We start from the raw sequence: 15,621 nt of genomic DNA, 5'->3' as shown, positions 1-15,621 counted from the left end.
ATAAACCTTTTTAGCTCGACAAACCAGAGGGCACAGAGACAGTATCCAAATTAATAAAATCAGTAAATGAAAAGGGAGACATGACAGTGAAATATATCTTAAAATAATTATTCTGTTTGTTGAGCATTAACAGTTGAAAATATTAAAATCATGTTCTACAAAAAAAAAGGGTTAGGAAAAATGGTGGTAGGAGATGTGGTTATTAGAGAGGAAATGGATGAGATCAATACATATTACATGCGTATATGAAATTATCAAATCATAAATTCTCAACTAAAAAGATAGGAGAAAGGTATCTTGAACTCATCCAATTTTACAGGAACAACTCTTCTGATAATTACAGTTATCCAAAATATCATCTCTGGCCCCAGTCCATTATTTTGGTTTGTGTATCTATGGTTTAATACCTTGAACATTTCATCTTTTAGTATTATCAAATTATGTTTACATATTATACATTTTGGGGATATTTAAACTATAGCACTCTCTTAAAGGAAATCACTCATTCTCTCTGTTTCCTCTTTCCTTCTCATCTCTCCTTTCTAGAAAACATAATTCATAATTATTCATTTAATCAAAATATAAGCAGTATACAGTTGATAAACTGCTATAATACATTCATAGTAATGTCTCAGTTCTAAGCATTTTTACATATTTAAAAGTCATGAAAATTTAAATTTATTAATTGGCCAATAAAAATAATACCATTAAAAACAAACAGATTAAAATATTTTAATCAATTATGTACTCAACTTTTACTCAAACTTTTCCTCTGTCGATGTGAGAAAGTTCTCCAAGGCAGCTTTCAACTCTTTATAAATAGTCCTCATATACTTTTATGGCTTATTTATTTCTGTTATGGCAATATATTCATAGAAATTCAGCAGTCTGGAACCTATTAATACGAAAATTTATGTTATCAATAATTAAGAGCAGACAAGAAATGTAAATCAGCCATCTCTTGGACCAACCAATTTTCATAGCTCTAATTTACAATCAGATTACTCTTCTAAAACTTTAGGACTATTGTCTCAGCCAGAATTCCCTCCTTAATTGTGGTATATCTTTACATTTTTGCTTTTACATTACCATCAGTATATAAATGACAAACAGTGTTTTATATTAAGGATGGGCAAAGGTAATATCTTGCTTTTCACAATTTCCTAAATAATGGGAAAGGGAAGAAACACCTTTATTTCTACTTACAGTTCATTGCACCTTTGGTTTTTAGCAGTTTGTAGGTGACAGTTTTGATTTCTTTGTTCACTTTACTCTTCTTAAACAGCAATATTAGTTTTACATGCCTGTTCACACACAGTAAAGAAGTTCCTGGGCTATTATTTATGATGTGCAGCTTTGTTCTCTGTTTTATTCTGATCCAAGAACTATTCATCATCTGAAACTTGATTTGCACCATTGACAAAAGTTACAGAGAGCCTCGTCCAGCCTTCAGACCTACAGATTCATTGACATGGCTGCTGTGACAGCTATCCTAAGCCACGGGTACTTGCCATATTCTTGGAAAGCTGGGGATGACCAGAGCTGACTTGGTGCATGCATCCCTTCTGTGGTTGAGCCTTTGAAGGATGGGTTTCCAATCAGCCTCTCAGACCTTTCTTGAAAGCCGAGAGATCTGGGGAATAATTATGCAGCTTTGCTCTGACTGCACGGGATTTATGTGGGTGTGGCCATTTTAAATTTAAAAAAATGTCCCCCAAATGCATATTAGACCTCAAATCCCTCAGGAATACTTTCAATCACCTTAATGATCATCCTCAAAAGACTCGCTGGCCACTCCAAGGTACTTCAAAAGAACAAACTCTGAAATCTTCCTGGTCTGTCTTTTAGAATATGTCTCCCCACACCTACTGTGCCTATAAAGTTTCGTCTTATAATGAATATATCTCATAAACTGCAATACAGCTCACTTACACATGATGGATTTTTATTGTTACTTATTTAAAATATGTTTACCTTTGTCTTTCAGTGTTTTTTATTATGTTCATAAGTGGATATCTTTTAATGCAGCAAAACTGGAGTGTATTGAAGTTTTTAATGGCATAATCTTTTGCAACAATCTATGGGCATTTTAGTCTTCATCTCTATGTAGAGATTTTGTATGTGTCTTTCCTCTCATTTATCACCATTATTCATATGCTAGTTCATTTCATAAGGTTCTTCAACTTTCAAAACTTTGTTCAATTATGGTTATTTTTTTCTAATTTTATTCATTGAAAATTAATTTATTTCTCTTGCCAATTAAAACTTGAAACAAACCCTCCTAATAGATTTTTATTTCATTTGAGCTATGAAGAAATATACATTATTCTACTTATATTGTGAAGGTGACATACCGAAAGTTATATATATATATATATATATATATATGAAGAAAGCACTCTATTGGTTATACTGGTTGCATATATTACATTCTTCCAAGAAGCAGGGTTTTTTATGATTTCTTGCAAACACAGAAACTGCTTCTTTACAGTACTTGCTGGCATTTTGTGTTAGCTCTTATTGGGAACATAAGTAGAAATACATAAATAGTGTATATGACATTGACGTGCCAGGTGATTTTAATCTTTCCATTACCACAGTAAAGCTCACTGCTGATAAATTATTTTGTAGACCATAGTGAAAAGAAAAATACACATGGAATACAAAATAATAAAAAATACAAAAGAAAAATGCAAATGAAATTACAGTTGCAGAACAACTCGTGTCCAACCTAGACATAGTCTGCAATATTTGTGCTATAAAGTTTTCATAGTGCATACTTTGAAGTAAAAAACAAAACAAAACAAAAAAAACAGCAATTCATCCTATCGATCTCCAAAGTTCAGATTTTGTCCCAAACTCAATCCCCTGGACGTATGTTCAGTATTATTTTACTTTTTAATATGTTAACATGGACATAATTGTATGTCTTCCTTTTATCTGTTGTACTTATTACGGTTTATTTAGATTTTAATTCTTTCTGTTCATCACACTGAAGAAGAATGGTTGATCATGTGTGACTAACCTTCTTTGTGGGGAGAAACAACACACCTTTTTATTCATTCGAAGTAGGAAAGCATCATCAGTGCAAAGTACAGATACTAATAAAGTCCCACTTGGTGAGCCAATGAGTTTTTTTGGGATTCCTTAGGAATATGAGTGAGGGGTCAGTTATAAGACCAGAAATAACTCAAAGACAGCTGTATGGCCAAAGCCCACCCCAACATAGGTGATTGCTCACGAAAGCTGGCAATCTGGAACATACATACAGCCTACAGGCAGGTCAACAGGATAGTAAAGATTGTGCCTGTTTTAGGTGACTCTGTTCTTAACCTTCTTCCAGGAAGTTTGAAATGGTTTCTTCTATTTGAAGAGGGTGATTGTTTGTTTGTTTGTTTGTTTGTTTTTCAGAATGGCTGGTGTAAGTCTTCTTTGCTGCTTTTATTGCTTACTCTGAAAAAGAAGGGCTTAGTGAACCTGGTTAATTTTAGAGTGCTCCCGAATCAATTTTGAGTTATTTAACTCTCTGCTAAAAGACTTCCCTGTAGGATGGAATGTTTCAATCCTGTAGAAAATGACGGCATAACAGTTGGATAATCCAATTTCATTTATGCTCTTCTCTGTCCATTTAAACATGTAGAGGTCACATACAACCGTTATGCAGTAAAGAACACAATCTCGTTTATTTTTATATTCTAATTTTTTACTTCAGTATTTTCTTTTATCTTGGAATTTTTCAAATAATGTCACTTAGTTTATTTTTAAGTTGTCAATTATCTCTTAAGTTCATACATTATTTATAAATTGTATTTTTTAGATACATATTTTTATTTTTATTTTTTTGTTCATTCTTAATTCTGGTTTTCTTCTGGATTTGTCAACCTTTCTGTACACCAAATTCTCCTCTCATTTTAAAATAAGTATTTGCTTTACTTTTTCTAATATAACATTACATGTATGGCTTTTTCCTGTGGTAAATGGACATACATTCCTGTACCTATGATTTTAATTGAACACTATAAATTTGTTGTTATATTTATACATTTGTGTTGATTTATACTTTGTTAATAATATAATTAGTACAAAAGCGTCATTTACTGACGTTTGAATGAACCTTAAAGGCAAAGTCTCACTATTCTTATGTTCATGCCACTCTTGCCTCAGTAGGCATGGCTTCCCAGACTGTTCACTATTGGAGCTCATTGGATTCACAGCTGGATAAGACTGATAATTATTTTTCTCCTCAGCTAACATGTATAGAACTACCCATCATGGAGAAAGCTAGCCAGTAGGAATGATACTTCCAGGTTATTATCTGCATAATTTCTCCATACTCTATAACTCAAGCATGTGCTATTTACCTAGTTACCATATCCGGGTGTTATACTCACATTATGGAAATGTTTGGAAGTCTTTTGTATCTTGCTGACAGAGAACTTCAAAATTAGTAAACAGCTTCTAGCATTGGACTTTTTATTTGCTAGTATATATTATCTACTAGAGTACTTGCTGCATCTATAGAGTAACCATTGTAAATAACCTGTGTTACAATGTTTTATACACACACACATATGTCCCAAATATGCTGGTAATTTTTATTGATGCCACAAAATAAGAAACATAATATTAGTTTAATTAATGGGAAAGTGAATGCTCAGCCATAATTATGATAGATAGATAGATAAATAGATAGATAGATAGATAGATAGATAGATAGATTGATAGATAGATAGAGATGTGTGTTTGTGTGTGTGTGTGTGTGTGTGTGTGTGTGTGTGTGTGTGTGCATGCATGTAACAGCAAAATAAAAAAGAAGAAAGTGAGTAGATGCATGTGCTTTTCTGGGAGAGGAATAGTGTTGCAGGGAGGAGAACATGATGAGAATTTTAATCAGATGTTTTATTTATACATTCTTGTTATCATGTGTTGAGGTAAATGTCCAACTCAAATATGCCCTGGCATTGAAACACAACTCGATTAATCTGAATACATGCTCTGTGCCTAGATTGAGCAGATCTACCACTACACTACCATCTTCCACATCTATGAGACCCCTTAGAACTTGAGGTTTCTCCAGGCCATGTGCTGTCCTCCCTTTCTTCTTCTTCCTCCTCCTCCTCTGCATCCTCTCCCTCTTCCATTTTCTCTTTCTTTCCCTCCCTCACCTTCTGCTCCACCCTCCCTTTTATCTGCCCAATCAACAGCTCTCCTTTATTTTACAAATTAAGGTGGAAAGCAGGTTTACAGGAAATCACCTGAGTGCTGAATCATTCCTTGTTTGAAACCACTCACAGGAGACTGGAATTAACATCAACTTTAATTAGCTCCAGAGTTTATTTTTGTAACTAAAAATTTCAGTCACAACCCTGGGCAGCTTACTGTTTCCTGGTTCTTCATTGTCTGAACAGCTCTCTTCACACTTTCTTCAGAATTACTGAACTAGAACCATACTGGTTAGATTCCCTGCCTGCACCCAGTTACCCTGCCTGCTGAATCCTCTGAGGCATAACCAACTTCCTGCAGTAGTCTCTGCTCCCCACAGGACCTCCATTTTCTGGCCTATTCTCTCTCAACCTGGTTCTTCTAACCAGTCATCTTCCTGTCCCCAGGCTCACACCCAACTTCTGTGAGAGTTGCACCATCCCTCTGAGTTCCATGGTCCAGCCCAAGGATACGCACCCAAGGCCTGACACAATAAGATCAAGGAGGATAGGCCCCCTCCTTGTACCTGCTAAAACAGGGAGAACTGGACATCTAAGCATATCCTAAAGAACACAACCAAAAGAGTCAGGGCACTATGACACTTCCAGAACACAGCTATACAGCTACAGTAAGCTTTGGATATCGAAACAAAACTCAAGCACAAGAAAATGACCTTAAATTCATCTGGAATAACAAAAAACCTAGGATAGCAAAAACTCTTCTCAAGGACAAAAGTACCTCTGGTGGAATCACCATGCCTGACCTAAAGCTGTACTACAGAGCAATTGTGATAAAAACTGCATGGTACTGGTATAGTGTCAGACAAGTAGACCAATGGAATAGAATTGAAGACCCTGAAATGAACCCACACACCTATGGTCACTTGATCTTCGACAAGGGAGCTAAAACTATCCAGTGGAAGAAAGACAGCATTTTCAACAAATGGTGCTGGCACAACTGGTTGTTATCATGTAGAAGAATGTGAATCGATCCACTCCTATCTCCTTGTACTAAGGTCAAATCTAAGTGGATCAAGGAACTTCACATAAAACCAGAGACACTGAAACTTATAGAGGAGAAAGTGGGGAAAAGCCTTGAAGATATGGGCACAGGGGAAAAATTCCTGAATAGAACAGCAATGGCTTGTGCTGTAAGATCGAGGATTGACAAATGGGACCTCATGAAACTGCAAAGCTTCTGCAAGGCAAAAGACACTGTCAATAAGACAAAAAGGCCACCAACAGATTGGGAAAGGATCTTTACCTATCTTAAATCAGATAGGGGACTAATATCCAATATATATAAAGAACTCAAGAGGATGGACTCCAGAAAATCAAACAACCCCCTTAAAAGGTGAGGCTCAGAGCTAAACAAAGAATTGACCCGAAGAATACCGAATGGCTGAGAAGCACCTGAAAAAATGTTCAACATCCTTAATCATCAGAGAAATGCAAATCAAAACAACCCTGAGATTCCATCTCACACCAATCAGAATGGCTAAGATCAAAAATTCAGGTGACAGCAGATGCTGGCGACGATGTGGAGAAAGAGGAACACTCCTCCATTGTTGGTGGGATTGCAGGCTTGTACAACCACTCTGGAAATCAGTTTGGCGGTTCCTCAGAAAATTGGACACAGTACTACCGGAGGATCCTGCAATACCTCTCCTGGGCATATATTCAGAAGATGTCCCAACCAGTAAGAAGGACACATGCTCCACTATGTTCATAGCAGCCTTATTTATAATAGCCAGAAGCTGGAAAGAACCCAGATGCCCCTCAATAGAGAAATGGATAAAAAAAATGTGGTACATTTACACAATGGAGTACTACTCAGCTATTAAAAAGAATGAATTTATGAAATTCCTAGGCAAATGGTTGGACCTGGAGGGCATCATCCTGAGTGAGGTAACACAATCACAAAAGAACTCAAATAATATGTACTCACTGATAAGTGGATATTAGCCCAGAAACTTAGTATAGTGAGATATAAGGTACAATTTTCAAAACACATGAAACTGAAGAAGAACGAAGACCAAAGTATGATCACTTTGCCCCTTCTTAGAATTGGAAACAATCACCAATGGAAGGAGTTACAGAGACAAAATTTGGAGCTGAGACAAAAGGATGGACCATCAAGAGACTGCCATATCCAGGGATCCATCCCATAATTAGCCTCCAAACGATGATACCATTGCATACACTAGCAAGCGTTTGGTGCAAGGACCATGATATAGCTGTCTCTTGTGAAACTAGGCCAGGGCCTAACAAACACAGAAGTGGATGCTCACAGTCAACTATTGGGTGGATCACAGGGCCCCAATGGAGGAGCTAGAGAAAGTATCCAAGGAGCTAAAGAGATCTGCAACCCTGTAGGTGCAACATTATGAACTAACCAGTACCCCAGAGCTCTTGACTCTAGCTGCGTATGTATCAAAAGATGGCCTAGTCGGCTATCACTGGAAAGAGAGGCCCCCTGGACAGGCAAACTTTATATGCCCCAGTACAGGGGAACGCCAGGGCCAAAAAATGGTAATGGGTGGGTAGGGGAATGGGGGTTAGGGGAGGGTGTGGGAGACTTTTGGGATAGCATTGGAAATGTAATTGAGGAAAATACGTAATAAAAAAAAAAGAGAGAAAAAAAAAAAAAAAGAAAAGAAAATGACCTTAAATCCAATCTTGTAACTATGGTAGACAGCTTTAAAGAGGAGATGAATAAGTACCTTGAAGAAATACTGGAAAATATAATCAAACAGGTAGAGGCCTTTAAACAGGAAACAAATTAATCTCTTAAAGACATACAGGAAAATACAATTAGACAGATGAAGGAGATAAATAAAGCCACTCAGTACCTGAAAATGGAAATAGAATAAGGGAAACACAAACTGAGGGAATTCTGAAGATGGAAATCATAGGGAAGAAAACAAGAATAAACCCAAACATCACTAGCAGCATAAAGATATGGAAGAGAGTTTCAGGCATTGAAGAGAGCATAGAAAGAATTGATACCTAAGTCAAAGAAAAGGTTAAATGTAGAAAATTCCTGAAACAAGACATGGAGGAAATCTGGGATATCATGAAAAGTCTTAACCTATGAATAGTAAGAATAGAAAAATTTGAAGAGTCCCAGTTTTAAGGAACAGAAAATAGTTTAAAAAAAAAAAATAGAAGAAAACTTTCCCAACCTAAAAAAGGAGATTCCTTTAACACACAAGAAGCTTACAGAACACAAAACAGACTAAACAAGAAGAGAAATTCTTCCTTCCACATAATAATGAAAACATTATATCCACACATGAAGAAAGAATATTAAAAGCTACAAGAGGAAAAGGCCAGGTAACATACAAAGGCAGACCTACACCCAACTTCTCAACAGAAACTATAAAAGCTAGAAGGGCCTAGACAGATGCTGAGCAACCTCTAAAACCAAAGCCAAACAAAAACAAAAAGTATGCCTAGACCTCAGGTCAGCTCTGTGTACATCATGTATAAAAGTATTTCTTGAAATTGTACTCACACTCTTGAGTGTGCAGTTTTGCTTGGCTTTGATTCCTTCTGCAACATTAAGGCTTATATTATCAGAAAAAGTGAACTTACATGTGCCATGAGATGTATGCCTATATGCTGGTATGTAGATACTCAGTGAACCATACCATCTGTTTGTCCAGCCCCAGTGAGAAAAAAATGTGATTAATTGATTTTTGGGTAGAGAATAATGCTACACACATACTAGTGCAGTGGATGAATTCTAAAAACTGTTTTTGTACCCAGATAGATGATATAAAACTACATGTTGTCTATTTCATAGGACATCATAGCCACAGAGTCTTAAAATAACTCTTGGCATCAGAAGAGAAAACTGAGCTTTCTTCATCTATGTAGCCTATGTTCTTACTGCAGGAGTGGTGTATGTTTACAAGTTCTAATTGTATTCCAGACAGTCATGGGACATTCATACTGTTCTTCATTCTTTGCTTCAGGCTTTGCAATGTCACTGTTGTGCAACCAGAGGCACAGAAACTGCAGCTGTGAGACTCCAATCCTTTCTGCTTAGATTTGTTGCCAGTAGGGAACTATGAGCATGAGGTCAGCCTTGCAAGCACTACCAGAGGCTTCAGCAGCAGATCACCAGCTGTGGATGATACTCTTTCACCTTCTATAAACTCAGCTAACAGTTTTAGGTATGTCCAGCCTTAACACTGTCCAAATACTCATCTCTAGAAAGACAGGTACAATAAAGACTGCTTCCTTTAATAGGAGAAATGGAAAACTTGGAGGAAAATGTCTTGCTATTCTTTTAGCTCTATGACTTTGATGGTATTATGTAACTTTAGTTTTTATAGTATGTAAACTGTATGGAAATAGTTTAGTTTCTAACTTACAGAGGCATACTACAAATCAAATTTGGTTATTGGGAAAAGTCAATGGAATCTTTGGAAGAAAGTTTTATAATATTATAGAAGTAGTGGTGTTGTCATGTGAAGTCAAATTGAGATGTAGAAACATCCAATTATTGTTTTCAGAGAGTAACAGTTTATTTAATTTAATTCCAATTACGTACTCTAAGTGAGTGGCATACAGTATTTGTGCTTGATGTAAACCTTTGCGTGGGTGCTATGAACTCATAAAGGTAGAAGGTAACTAAACTACCATCTGATGGGTAATTTTGTTGACATTTGAATTTGATCATATTTTACTATAATGTTCTCAGCTACATAAGAACTTAAGCTATTAGGTAAATATAGTTATACTTACTACACATTTTGAATTAACTATTGGCATTTGATATTTTAGTGTATTATTTGCTTATGTTCAACACATGATCAAGAAAATAGCAACATATTGCTATTCATTAATTCACCAATTGATGGACCTCACAGTAACTCACAATGTTACACACAAAGAAACCCACAAACATAACTAATTTTGTTTCTTCATGTAATTTGAACATTCATGGATAGACAAACCATTAATAGACTATAAAAAAAAACCCTTTCCTTTGCAGTCTTCATTAATGTCTTAAATGAAACCAGGGCTTATTAATTGCATATTGTAGTTTGACTTGTGCTTAGTAACTCAGTAAATAATGTCAAACATCAGTGGTCCTGATGATATATTAAGTATAATTTTGGCTGACAATAATAAATTTATCTATGAAAGACAAAAAAGAAAAAGAAAAGAAAAAAGTAACAAAACAAATACCTCCCCTCCAAATAACAAAACAAACAAACAAACAAAAAAAACCCTAGATTACTATATCCAGAAAAAAACTCAGTCACCATAAATGGAGAAAACAAGCTATTTCAAGACAAAAACAAATTTAAACAGTATCTCTACATAAATCCAGCCCTACAGAAAATACTATAAGGAAAACTCCAACCCAAGGGGGATAACTGCACACAAGAAAACAAAGGAAATGAATAGCACCATATCTACAAAAACGAAGCAAGGAAAGTACACACACACACACACACACACACACACACACACTAACACCACCAACATGTAAATAACAAGAATTAACAATCACTGTCCATTAATATCTCTCAATATCAATGGACTCAATTCCCCAATAAAAATACACACAAGAAACACACCCCAGTGACAAAGACAGATACTAACTCAGAGCAAAAGGAAGGAAAAAACCATTTTTCAAGCAAATGGACCCCAAAAGCAAGCTGGAGTAGCCATTCTAATATCTAATAAAATAGACTTTCAACCAAAAATAACCAAAGAAGATAGGGAAGGATATTTCATATTCATCAATGGAAAAATCTACCACAATGATATCTCAATTCTGAATATCTATACCCCCAAACACAAGGGTGCCCACATTTGTTCATGATGATCACACAATGATCTCTGGTTCAGGGATTAAATAAAAAATTACAGACTTTCTAGAACTCAGTGAAAGTGACTACTCAACATATGAAAATGTATTGGGCACAATAAAAGCACCTCTGAGAGGAAATTCCCAGCACTAAGTGCCTCTATAAAGAAATTAGAAAGTTCTTGTGCCATCAATTTAAAATAATATCTGAAAGCACTAGAAAAATAAAAGAACACACACAAAAGAGGGCAGAAAATAATCAGAATCAAGGCTGAAATTAATCAATTAGAAACAAACAAGCAAACAAACAAAAACAATACAAAAAATCAGTGTAGGAGAATGCCAGTGCAGGAAGGCAGGGGTGAGTGGGTGGGTGGGGGAGTACCCTTATAGAGGCAGGGGGAAGGGGGACAGGATAGGGAGTTTCGGAGGAGAGATAAAAGGGGATAATATTTGGAATATAATTTTAAAATATCCAATAAAAGAAATAATAAACAGAAAAACAAGTCCATGAATCCAAGAGCTGGTTCTTTGAGAAAATCAACAAGCTAGCCAACCCTTCACCAAACTACACAATAGAGAAGGGGGGGAGGGAGAGGGAGGGAGGGAGGGAGAGAGAGAGAGAGAGAGAGAGAGAGAGAGAGAGAGAGAAGAACACAAACTAATGAAATCAGAAATGAAAAGGGAAACATAAGAACAGACAACAGAGAAATTATAAGAATCATCAGGTTTTACTTTAGAACCCTGTACTCTACAAACTAGAAAGTCAAAACAAAATGGATGGTTTTCTAGATAGATAGCACTTACCAAAGTAGAATCCAGATTCGGTAAACAATTTAAACAGCCAAATAGCATATAAGGAAATAGAAGCAGTTATTAAAAGTCTCCAAACAAACCAAAAGCCAAGGACCAGATGGTTTTAATGCTGAATTCTAATAGAGCTTTAAAGAAGAGCTTATAGCAATGCTCCTCAAACTTTCTACACAATAGAAACAGAAGGAACACTTTCAAGCTCATTCTATGAAGCCATAGTCATCTTGAGACCTAAACCACACCAAGACTCAACAAAGAAATAGAATTTCAGACCAATTTCCCTTGTGAAACTTGATGGAGAAATACTTGATAAAAATCCTCACAAACAGAATATAGGAATACATCAAAAACATCATCCAACATGATCAAGTATGCTTTTTCCCAGAGATGCATGGATAGTTTGATGTACAAAAATCCATCAATATAAGCCACTATATAAAGAAACTGAAAGAAAACAATCACATTACCATCTTATTAGATGCCTAAAATCCATTTTACTAAATCCAACACCCTTTCATGTTAGAGAGATCTGTTAGAGAGATCAGGGATACGAGGCACATATTTAAACATCATAAAAGCAATATGCAGCAAGCCAATGGCCAAGAACAAATTAAATGGAGAGAAACTTAAAACTAACTCAATGAAAATCAGAGAAAAGACATAACCACTCTTTCCATATCTATTTAATATAGTACTTGAAGTTCTACCTAGAGAAAAAACAAATCTTAAGGAGATCACGGGGATTCAAATTGACAAGAAAGAAGTCAAAGTATTGCTATTCTCAGATGATATGTTAGTACATATAAGTGACCCCCAAAATTTTACCAGAGAACTCCTACTGCTGATAAACCCCTAAGGGAAAGTGGGTGGATAAAAAATTGTCTCAAATAAATTAGTGGCCCTCCTCTACATAACTGATAAATGGGTCAAGAAATTAGGGAAACAACACCTTTTACAATAGCCACAGATAATATAAAATATCTTGGTTCAACTCTAACCAATCAAGTGAAAGATATATATAACAAGAACTTCAATTCTCTGAAGAAATAAATTGAGAAAGATATCAGAAGATAGAAAGAGTTCCCATGATCATGGATCAATAGGATTAATGTAGTGAAAATGGCCTTCTTACTAAAAAGAATCTACAGATTCAATGCGATTCCCAACAAAATTCAAACATAATTCTTTATAGACCTTGAAAGAGCAATTCTCAACTTCATAGAAAAAAACAAAAAACCCAGAATAGCTAAAATAGTCCTGACCAATAAAAGAACTTCTGTAGGGATCACCATTTCTGATCTCAAGCTGTTCTACAGAGCCATAATATTAGAAACAGACAGGCTCATCAATGGAATTGAATCAAAGACACCGAAATAAACCCACACTCCTATGGGTACTTAATTTTTGACAAACAGTGCAAAACCATACAATGGAAAATAAAAAGCCTTTTCAAGAAATGGTGCTGGTCTAACTGAATGTCAGCTGTAGAAGACTGAAAATAGATTGCTACTTATCACCCTGCACAAAACTCAAGTCCATGTGTATCAGTGACCTTGATATGAAACCAAACGCACTCAATTTAATAGAAGAGAAAGTGTGGAATAGCCTTGAACTCATTGGTATAGGAGGCAACTTCCTGAACAGAACAATAATGGCTTAGGCTCTAAGATCAACAATTGATAAATGGGACCTCATGAAACTATAAAGTTTCTGTAAGGAAAAGAATAGTCACTGGGAAGAAACAGCAGCCTACAGATTGGGAAAGTATCTTTAATAACCCTACATCTGACAGAAGGCTAATATACAAAATTTATAAAAAGATAAACAAAAACAAACAAAAACCCTAAATGCAAGAAATTAGACAGCAACAATGTAAATAACAAAATGTATAGGGAAATACAAACAAAAATGACCCTAAGATTCCATCCTATACCTGACAGAATGGCTGAGTTCAAAAACTCTAGTGATGGCATGGATGTGGAGCAACGTAAATGCTTTTCCATTGCTGGTAGGAATGCAAACTTGAACAACTACAATGGAAATCAATTTGGCAGTTCCTAAGAAAATGGAATAGTTCTGCCTCAAGACCCAGCTATAACACTCCTAAGCATATACCCAAGAGATGCTTCTCCGCTCCACAAAAGCACTTGCTCAACTATATCACTAGTGCTTTTATTCCTAATAGCCAAAAACTGAAAACAACTTAGATATCTCTCACCTGAGAAATGGATAAAGAAAATGTGGTACATTTACACAATGGGGTAGTATTCAGCAATTTAAAAAAAATACCATGAAATTTTCAGGCAAATGGATGGAATATCATCCTGAGTGAGGTAACCCACAACCAGAAAGACATAAATGGTATGTACTTACTTATAAGTGAATATTAACAGTAAAGTACAGGATAACCATGTTCTAATCCACAGACCCCAAGAAGGAAAGTAACAGTGAGATCCCAATGGAGGTTGCTCAAATCTCCCTCAGAAGAGGAAACTAAATAGTCACTGGGGGAGGTTGGAGAGAGGTTATTGGTTAGGAGAGGAAGTGAGGAGGGAACAGGAATGGCAATCAGGTGTGTGGAGCAAAGGCTTCCTGGAGAACCCTGAGACTGGGGATGGAAATTAATGCAGGGTGTGGGAAATCTAACTGGAGCCATGAGATGGGAGAGGATAAGAGTCTGTAGAGTAAACCTAGCTTAAATTTCTAACAGAGGGGGATATAGTGACTGATATGTCCACCTCTCATAGAAATGTAGACCTTCCAGAGAAGGGAGGGTGACATCGATCCATGGACAATACCGTAAACATAAAATGTGTCTTGCCTACAAGATGTTCAGGGATAAAAATGGAGCAGAGACAGAGGGAACACCCAACCAATGACTGCCCCAAATTGAGACCAATCTCAAGTGAGCCATCTCCTGATACTATTAATGATACTTCACTATGCTTGCAGACAGGACCCTGGGAAAACTGTCTCCTGAGAAGCTTCATCCAGCAGCTATGGAAGCAGATGCAGAAATCCATAGCCAAACATCAGGCAGAGGTCCTGGAGTCTTGTGGAAGAGTGTGGGAGCAGTGAGCAAGTTGGACTGGTCAACGACACCACAAGGAGACACACAAGTAACTTGGGACCATGGGAGCTCCCAGAACCTGGGCCACCAACAAGTGAGTATATAGGAGCTGAATCTAGACCCCCTACACATTTGTAGCAAACATGCAGCTTGGTCTATGTGTGGTTCCCCTAACAAGTGAAATGGCTCTGTCTTGGTTTCTGTTCTCTGTCCTTGGATCCCCTTCCCCCTTACTTGGACTGCCTGATTGGGCCCGAGTGGGAGAGAATGTGCCTAGACCATCTGAGACTAGATGCCCCACAGTGAGGTGGAACCCAAAGGATTCTCCTTTCTCTGAGGAGAAGAGGTGGGGGAAGTGAGGGGAGAGATTTGTAAAGGTGAGGTGGGACTGGGAACAGAAGAAGGAGAGGGCTGTAATTGGGATGAATTTTAAAAAAATCAAACACAGCAAAAAAAGGTAACGAGTAAAGTAGTTCTTACAATATGGAGAGAGTGACTCTAAAGAAGAATCAACCACTGTTGCATACAAACTGAATTTCTAAAGGTTTTAATTAGCTGGTTCCTTTCAGATTTGTTGTTTAGCTAATAACTTTTGACAGGAAATCAACAAACTCACAATGAAGCCTAACAAGAGGATAACCTTGAATTTGTGAAGTCCCTGCTTCTGTCTCAAGTGTACTGAGAAGACAGGCATGCATCACCATATC

Source organism: Mus musculus, chromosome 15, assembly GCF_000001635.26.
Source record: "Mus musculus strain C57BL/6J chromosome 15, GRCm38.p6 C57BL/6J".
Classification (NCBI taxonomy): domain Eukaryota; kingdom Metazoa; phylum Chordata; class Mammalia; order Rodentia; family Muridae; genus Mus; species Mus musculus.
This window is presented reverse-complemented; position numbering follows the sequence as displayed.